Source organism: Triticum aestivum, chromosome 5B (genome assembly GCF_018294505.1).
Source record: "Triticum aestivum cultivar Chinese Spring chromosome 5B, IWGSC CS RefSeq v2.1, whole genome shotgun sequence".
Taxonomy (NCBI): domain Eukaryota; kingdom Viridiplantae; phylum Streptophyta; class Magnoliopsida; order Poales; family Poaceae; genus Triticum; species Triticum aestivum.
The window spans coordinates 627,263,991-627,272,668 of NC_057807.1; positions in this window are offsets into that span (position 1 = coordinate 627,263,991).

Genomic DNA, 8,678 nt, shown 5'->3' on the forward strand with positions numbered 1-8,678 from the left:
GTAGGATGACTATCTCTTTATTTATAGTGTATGTAGCACTTGTGATGTATTCAGTGGCTACGACATGAGCACTTTGCTGAAACTAGTAATGAATGAAACCTGTGTAGCAGGCTGGGCGTAGTGTTGTGAACATCTAATGATTTCTATTAACGGAAATCAGGGGGTATCCCCTTTTGCTCATATAAATAAATAAATAGCAGAGGCCCTGTCGGGTCAGCTTTGTTCTCATTCAAAGACGTCGAGCAAATTGCAGTCCAACAACAAACTATGTCATCAAATTCAAGTTTCACAGCCAAATATGAGTACAACTAAACAACAATATCATCATGTTTTAGTTGTCATACAATCACCAAACACAAATCAGCATACATAACAAGTGATGTTCTCACAGCAAAATACTAAACAACATGTTCATCAGGTTTCAGTTGTCATAGCAAACACAATTTCACATAGTAGATAAAAAACGTCTTCTGACAGGCAAATACGACAAAAGCAATGTAATCATCATCCGCAGCAGCAGCGTCAACATCTTTGCCATGTGTATCAGTCTGAATCATAATTCCCCACGGTGTCATCTTCTTCTTCGTCCTCAACGTCCTCGAACGTTGGTTTCTTCTTGATCAACTCTTGTATGTCCACAGCATGACAGGCAATCTTTTTGCCGGCGTCATTGACGTGATGGTTCTCAAAGATATTAGGAACATCTGTGTTATCTTGTACATCAGGAGCAGTGTAAGCATCATCTTGTTGTGCAACTTCATTAAACGAATTCCTCTGCTCAAACCTTTGCAATACTCTCCATTCATCGCTATGTGCAAATGTGTCTTCCAAGAAAAATATTTGTGTTGCTTGATTTGCCAAAATAAAAGGCTCGTTGGTCTGGTACGCTGCCTTGACATTGATTGATTTGAAATAATCATCAGCTCTGGGTTTTGCGATCCTGGAAAATAGGTTATACCAACGACAACACAATAGAACCACACACCGATGATCCTCGAAACTGGAGATATACTGCAACTGAACAATGTCTGTTATGTTAGCATACATTTCAGTTGTCTCTTTGTCATATGTATCCGTGCTCATGATGGCACTGTTTTGTGTCTTCCTGCCTTCGTCTCGTGCAAGGGTGTTGTAGCGCACATCTCCAACAATGCAAGATTCATAATGTCTTACCCGAGTATCAGGACCCATTGCTAGTGAGTAAAGGGCATCATCAACTGCCTGCCCATCCTCCCGCATCTTCTTAACCTATGGTTAGAAAATAGACAAGCTGATCATATTATGTACTCAATATATTAAAAAAACTGACAGTGCACTTCAAAAGCTTACATGGTTCTTGAACCATTTCGCAAATCCTGCCATAACCAGTTTGTCAATGTTTCTTTGATTTTGCGGCAGTAACTCCTCTTTGTAGATGCTGCACAACATAGTGATCGCGTCAAACATCTAAATATATAAGAATGTGCTGCAAGTTTAGTAGAATACGATGTATAAGCTGCAGTACTGCACTTACTTGATATAAGGTAGTATCTCAGGACAGTTATTCAACACATACCAAACCATTTTGTCCAAATCTTTAGGTTTGTCCTCTTGTCGACTCTTCCCTGTAACTCGAACAGAATAATCAAAAACATTGAGCCCGAGATTGTCTTCACCCACCTCTTTGCTAAGCTGATCAGCTGTTTCAATGTATTTTGAGCAGAATGTCAACGCTTCTGTAGCAATGTAGGCCTCTGCAATGGAACCCTCGAGTCTAGCTCTGTTCCTAACATAGCCCTTGAAAGTGCCTAGCCGCCTTTCAATAGGGTACATCCAGCCATACTGTACTGGACCTCCAAGTAGTGCCTCATCAGGTAGATGAACAACCAAATGCACCATCACATCAAAGAAGGCTGGAGGATATATCTTCTCAAGGTCGCATAGGATAGTTGGTATCTTGTCTCTAAGACGCTCCAAAGCATCTATCCTGATATTTCTACTGCAGAGTTCCCTGAAGAATTGTCCCAACTCTGCAACTGCTCTGTATAAGTCAGGGCGGCCCAATCCTCTAAGGATAACAGGTAAAACCCTTTGAAGTAGGACGTGGCAGTCATGAGTTTGCAACCCTTGTACCTTGTTTCCATCTGCACTGACTCTCCTTTCAGGGTTGGAAGAAAATCCATGTGGGAATCTCACACGTCACAGGACCTCGCAGAATTCTTTTCTTTTTACCTTGTCCAAGACGTACACAGCTGGTGCCATATCCCGTGGTTTACCTTCATCTTGCACCTGCAAATCCTTTCTGATACCCAGGTGTGTCAAATCAATCCTAGATTTTAAGGTATCTTTCGTCTTGCCTTCAATGTTAAGAAGTGTGCCGATAATGCTGTCACATATATTTTTCTCGATGTGCATCACATCAAGATTATGCCGCGGATCCAAATCTTTCCAATACTCCAAGTGCCACAAAGTGGACCTGCGGGTAAACAATAATCTCTCTTCTATCGTGCCACGCTTCCTTTTCCCGCTACCATTACCAGGATGGTTTCCTGGTGTAATATGCCTGACCTTCTCTAATTCCACTTGCAACTCATCGGCGGTCAGCCTCTTTGGCGCATCACGGTTTTCATGCTTTGCATTGAACACATGTCTTCGGTATTTTCTAGGATGCGGCTTGTCCTTGGCAAGGAAACAGCGGTGTCCAATGTAACAGATCTTGCTAAGTATTGCGTATGACAACAGATTCCTGTCATAGCGAACACATGCATTGTAACCATGTGTCGTTCTCCCTGACATAGTGCCCAAAGCCGGATAATCATGGATGCACCAAATTACAACAGCACGCAGAAAGAAATCAGCTGGTGGGCTGCTATATAGGTCTCGAGTGAGAACACCCTTCCATAGGTATTGAAGTTCCTCCACAAGAGGCTCCATGAACAAATCAAAATCCTTTCCAGGACTTTTTGGACCTGGGATGAGCAAGGCCATCATGTAGTTTGATTCTTTAGTGCAGACATTTGGAGGCATGTTGTAAGGGATAACAAGCACTGGCCACATGCTATATGTGGCGCTCTGGTGGCCAAATGGGTTAAATCCATCTGAAGCTAAGCGAAGTCTAATGTTTCTCGGGTCAGTAGCAAACTCGTTGTGTTTATCATTGAAGCTTTTCCACTCACTACAATGAGATGGATGGCTCATTACATTCTGATCTCTGTACTCTTGGTTCCTAGAATGCCACAGTACATCCTCTCTTGTTTCAGCATCATGAAACAACCTCTGCAATCTTGGTGTAATTGGAAAATGTCTCAGAACATTATGAGGAACCCTCTTCACAGCATCGCCATCTTTCCATCTTGATGATTTGCATTTCGGGCATTCACTTAAGTTGGCATAATCCTTCCGGAACATAACACAATTATTCTTACAAACATGGATCATATCATATCCAATTCCAAGTACACGAAGGAAATTCTTCATTTTACTGTAGGTGTGTGGCAGCTCAGACGCATCTGGGAAAGATTTGCGGAAAGCAGCCAACATCGCATCGAATGATTTGTTGGTCATCCGCTCAGATGTCTTCACCTGAAGGTGACCATTGCTGAGAATACTGACAGCTTATTCCCTGGGGTGACAGCAATGTTGCATTGTTCCAACATGCGGGCCCACCATTTTTCTTCTGCAGGTGAAAGTTCACGGAATGTACGAGCATTTCGTAGCATTGTTTCAATGTTGGTCAAACTCATTGGCTCCGCCACCACCACCTCCTCCTCCTCTTCCACCTGAGCATCAGGCAGATCAAGATAGTGATCTGCTGCTTCCACGTAGTCAATAACATTGATGTTCACAGCTTCACCATGACACCTAGTATATGTGACCGACATCCCATACAAGTGTAGATGATTTTGCACAGTTGACTGGGGTCTTGTAACTGAATTCATACAACTGCTACACGGGCAGAGCACATCTGATTTCGGACCACCGTACTCAGCTCTGATAAAGTTCATGAAGTTTTCAACCCCCTCGACATATGCATCGGAGAATCTTCGAGCAGAAGTTATCCAAGTCCTGTCCATCTATTAGACATACAAATTAGTTCTTCTACTAGATATTACAGGAAAAACATATATGCTTTTTTATGAAGTCCAGAAAAAAATACCTAGGTCGATGTCTAAAGCTATGGAAAGATATTTGGACGAGCAAATCTAAGTAACGAAATATATGTAAAGCTAATTCAGCAAACAGATTTGAGTGCTAAATTATGGCAGGCTGTTTCAACAGTCAATGAGGCCGAGCACACAGCCACCGAACCATCGAAGGCCATCGCAACAACAAAGATCGAGTATAAAACGGTGTAGAGCTATTTCACCTAACAGATTGGCTACTAGACCATGGCAATCTACGTCACAATAAATATATGGCAAGATATTTTAGCAACTAATCGGCCTTGGCATGCCATCTCAGCAAACTACTTCGGCAAGGAAGCTTGAGTGAAGAACAGGGCAAGGAAGCTTCTTAAGCAGAGCATATTGACAGTAAACTACTTTTGCAAACAGCGAGATTAACAGCGTCTATCAGCTAACATTCAACGCTACACCGACATGAACGGGGCCTCAGTCTAGAATGCACGTACCGTGGGAGAAGCTGACCGCCGTGCGTCTCCACACGAACGTCGCCAACAGTGGCGGTGCTGAGCACCATGCACCTTCACAAGAACGTAGCCAGAGGTTGCCGTGCGTCCCCTCGACGAACCACGACGCCGACGTATCGGCGCGGCGGGGAGGGCGGCTTTGGCGGAGCGAATGGAGTGGAGTGGGGATGGGTGGGAGGGGGGTTTGGGGAATATTTGGCCGAAGGGCGGTTGAATCGAATTTGGGCTGAATTTTTGTGTGTGTGGGGGGGGGGGGATTTTCGCGCGGTGGGCGGGGGGAGTTTGGCGCATGGTCGGTTTCTCCAAGTGCAGTCCCATGTGTCAGTGAAGAGGCAAGCCGAAGCGCGTTCTGTTTGTGTGAGCCGTGTGCAGGACCGAACGTGTGTGGGGTGCAATGTGACCGCGACAGGAGTGCTGTGAGTGTACCGCCTTTTTTCCTTTTAAACTAGGTGCTTCACCCCCTCAAAAAAATAAAATGTTGCTTCACGCGATCCATCGATACTACTACTAGTAATCCGGTAATCCCGACTAAAACGGCGCGCGCGATATGCTGGGAGGTTGGCTTAGCTGAGTTTTTTAGTTTTGTCTCGGTTGGTGATGATGGTGTGCCTGTCATACTGCAATATAGGCCGTCCGATCTATATCTAACGGATAGGAAGGAAACTATGACAATTTACCCGCACTCCTCTCCACATTTGCAGATAAGGCTTTCCCTCGTTCATCCTTTTCTCCCACAAGATCTTGATCTTCCGTGCAACGCACGGGCATCTTGCTAGTACTCCTACAATATGTATATTATTGTGAAAGTTCATATACACCGGCCGAGATTAATGCAAACACGGCAGATTTTCATTACATTTCGAACTTTTATAGGACAGAAAAATAAAAGAAACCCGACCCTAAACCTATTCTACAGCGGCGACCGACGTCCTCCATTTGTGATCTCTATGTACGGGGGCGGGGTTCAAGACCTGTGAAGTGAAGGTGCGGTCTTCGGCGAGGAAGAGTAGAACACGGGATACGGACCGGCCAGTTGGCACACCATGCCCTGCCGCCTCCCATGCCCTACTCATCCTCGGAGGAGTCCCCGACCTCGGCGGTGTCGGACGTTGGATGGCGGAAAATAGGACGCGTGGCTGACGGTGCTCCCATCATCGGCCGCCAGCATGGCCACCGCTTGTGCGGTCGCGTCCGCGTCCGGCTACGCCGCTATTGCGTCGCGAGAGGCGACTTGAGCGAGGGCGGCGACCTCGAGCTTCATCCCCGAAGACAAGCTCTCCCGCAGAGCATTCGCACTTGCGATCATGGCGGATGTGGTGCCAGGTAGGAGGACGATGCGCTATGGTGTGGAGGTTAGCTGGGCGTTGCCGCTTTAAGTAGCGCATTCTGGTGAGGCCAAGCGTCCGGGTGCGTCATTAAGTCGCCAGAGTTGGTTCCTCGGGCACCAAGCCTCTTAACGACGACATACAAATGGACGGCATGAATGCGGGCAGCTGGCGCCGACTGGGAACGCACCGCGCGAGGGCGCGAGGGACGAGGGCTTTGGTGTGCCAGGGTAGTCAGCTGCGGTCGTGGCAACGTTGGAGATGCCCTTTGCTCGAATGCGATCCCCACATGTCATTGAAAAAGCAAGACGACCCGGCATGGTCTCAGGTCCAGAGGATGCAGTTGGCCGCGCTACACCACTCCGCGGACGCGTCGCGGCGCCCCGTGCATCCTCGACGAGCCGGGTGTTGGGGTGTGTTTGGATTGTGGCCAAAGTGCACCTTACCAAAATTTTGGTCATGACCCAAAGATTGGTCTTTGTTTGGATGGTTGCCATTTCTTTGGCATGCCAATGAACTCTAGCCAACTCTAGTTCATTTTTCTTGCCAATGTGGGCCAACTCATGGGCAACCAATACCTCAACCAAAATTTTGGCTACCCAATGCTTTGATGGGGCAACCTTGGGCACAAACCAAACATACCATTGGTCGTGCCACAACACTAACACCACCCTCGGCACACTGAAACCGACCGTGTCTATCAACAATATGAGCGTGTCACTCACCGCGGTCGCCGTGTCCAGAGGCGGTGCTGGAGCTGCGCCCCGTTGTTGGCCCCAAGCCCCCAACGACCCACATGAACGGTTGTCGGTGGCGAGGAGGTTGTGGGCCAGCTCCTCCATTGGACTAGTCTGCGCTACGTCGTCCCGACGGGTGTGCCCCACATTTCGGTTTCCCTGTTTTCCCGGCCATATTCGAGCGTCAGTGCTCCGTGTTGTGCATTAGGCCTTTCACTATGTAGGCTAAGCGAAACAACTCATTGTTTATTTGAGCCGTTCAAGTGTAATCAGGTGGCGTTTTCTTATTTCTCATTCCTCTCCAACCCTCTTCTGCATCGATCATGTCGCCCTCCAGTCGAGTCCATCCTCCCGCATGCCTCATTTGAACATTCCACCGAGTATCGTTCGCATGTACCCACCCTAGTTCTCTTTCAATAGATCTCCGGACCCCGAGATGAAATCAAGAGGGAATGAGTGGGGGCACGTGATACCTAAGGCGGATTCAAAATTTTGAACCGGTGATCATAGCATCCGCAAATCATATATAAAGGGTATTCAATGTTCGTTTCGTTTTTGAACGTACAATATACTCCCTCCAATCCTTTCTACTTTACATATAGTTTTATGTGTAGTCAAAGTATCTCTACTATGATAAAAAAGGTATCAACATTCAACAACGCCCAATCAATATTGTTAGATTCGTACGTACTCCTAGATTTGTACTCGAGATGGTTTCCAATTTGACTATTGACAAGATTAATAGTACTCCTTTCACATAGGTGAGTAAGTCATCTTAAGCTGTGCACCATGACCAAGGAGGAGGGGAAAACGAGAGACATTAATGTTTATTTGCTAATTAATAGTATTGCATGCAATGAACTAACCACTGCATGTCATGTTTGATAGTCTCAGGTCATTAAAAGCATGCACACCCTCATCTCTTATTGGTTGATATGTCAAAAACAAGAAATGAGGTAGAAGTTAATGCACCGCGCCTACTACCTCCATCCTGGTTTATAGGTCCCCTTTGTAGTTTGTATCAAATTTTGACTAAAGATTTAAGTAACAAAATGTTAATGCATGTCAAGAAAAATTATCTCATTGGATTCGTATTTGAACATAGTTTTCAAAAATATAATGTTTGGTGACATGCATGAACATTTTGTTAGTTTAATCTATGGTCAAAATTTGGCACGAAACACAATGGGGACCAATAAATCCGGACGGAGGTAGTACGTGTTTTGGGATTATTTGGTTTTCGTAAGATGACTTACACACCTAGACAGAGGGAGTACATGAGATGTATAATGTGAAAATTATATCATTGGAAACTCCTTTCAGATACGAAATTAACCGTATGCTTTGTGTAAGTTGCATGTCATATATTATTACTCTAACATTTGGTCAAAATTAGCCTCGAAAAACGCATTAGACCCTGTATACTCCCTCCGTCTAGGTGAGTAAGTCATCTTAGGTTGTGCACCGTGACCAAGGAGGAGGGGAAAACGAGAGAACTTAATGTTCAGTTGCTAATTAATAGCATTGCATGCAATGAAATAACCACTGCTTGTCGTGTTTGGTAGTCTCAGGTCATTAAAAGCATGCACACCCCACATCTCTTATTGGTTGATATGTCAAGAAACAAGAAACGATGTAGAATTTAATGCACTGCGCCTAAGTGTTTTGGGATTATTTGGTTTTCGTAAGATGACTTACACACCTAGACGGAGGGAGTATTACTCTAACATTTGTGTAAGTTGCATGTCATATATTATTACTCTAACATTTGGTCAAAGTAGTATAGTGGAAGTGGATCCTCTGACGTAGGTATCCCTGCCTTACCCTCCCTTTCGGTCACTTATTGGCGGACCCCATGCTTGCTAGGCCCCGCATGTAAGTTACTCAATGGGTTTGGCCACGTCATGGGATCCTCATCCGTAGTATACTCCCTCTGTTTTTATTTACTTCGCATAAAACGGAGGGAGTGGTGGTATAATAAATGATGCG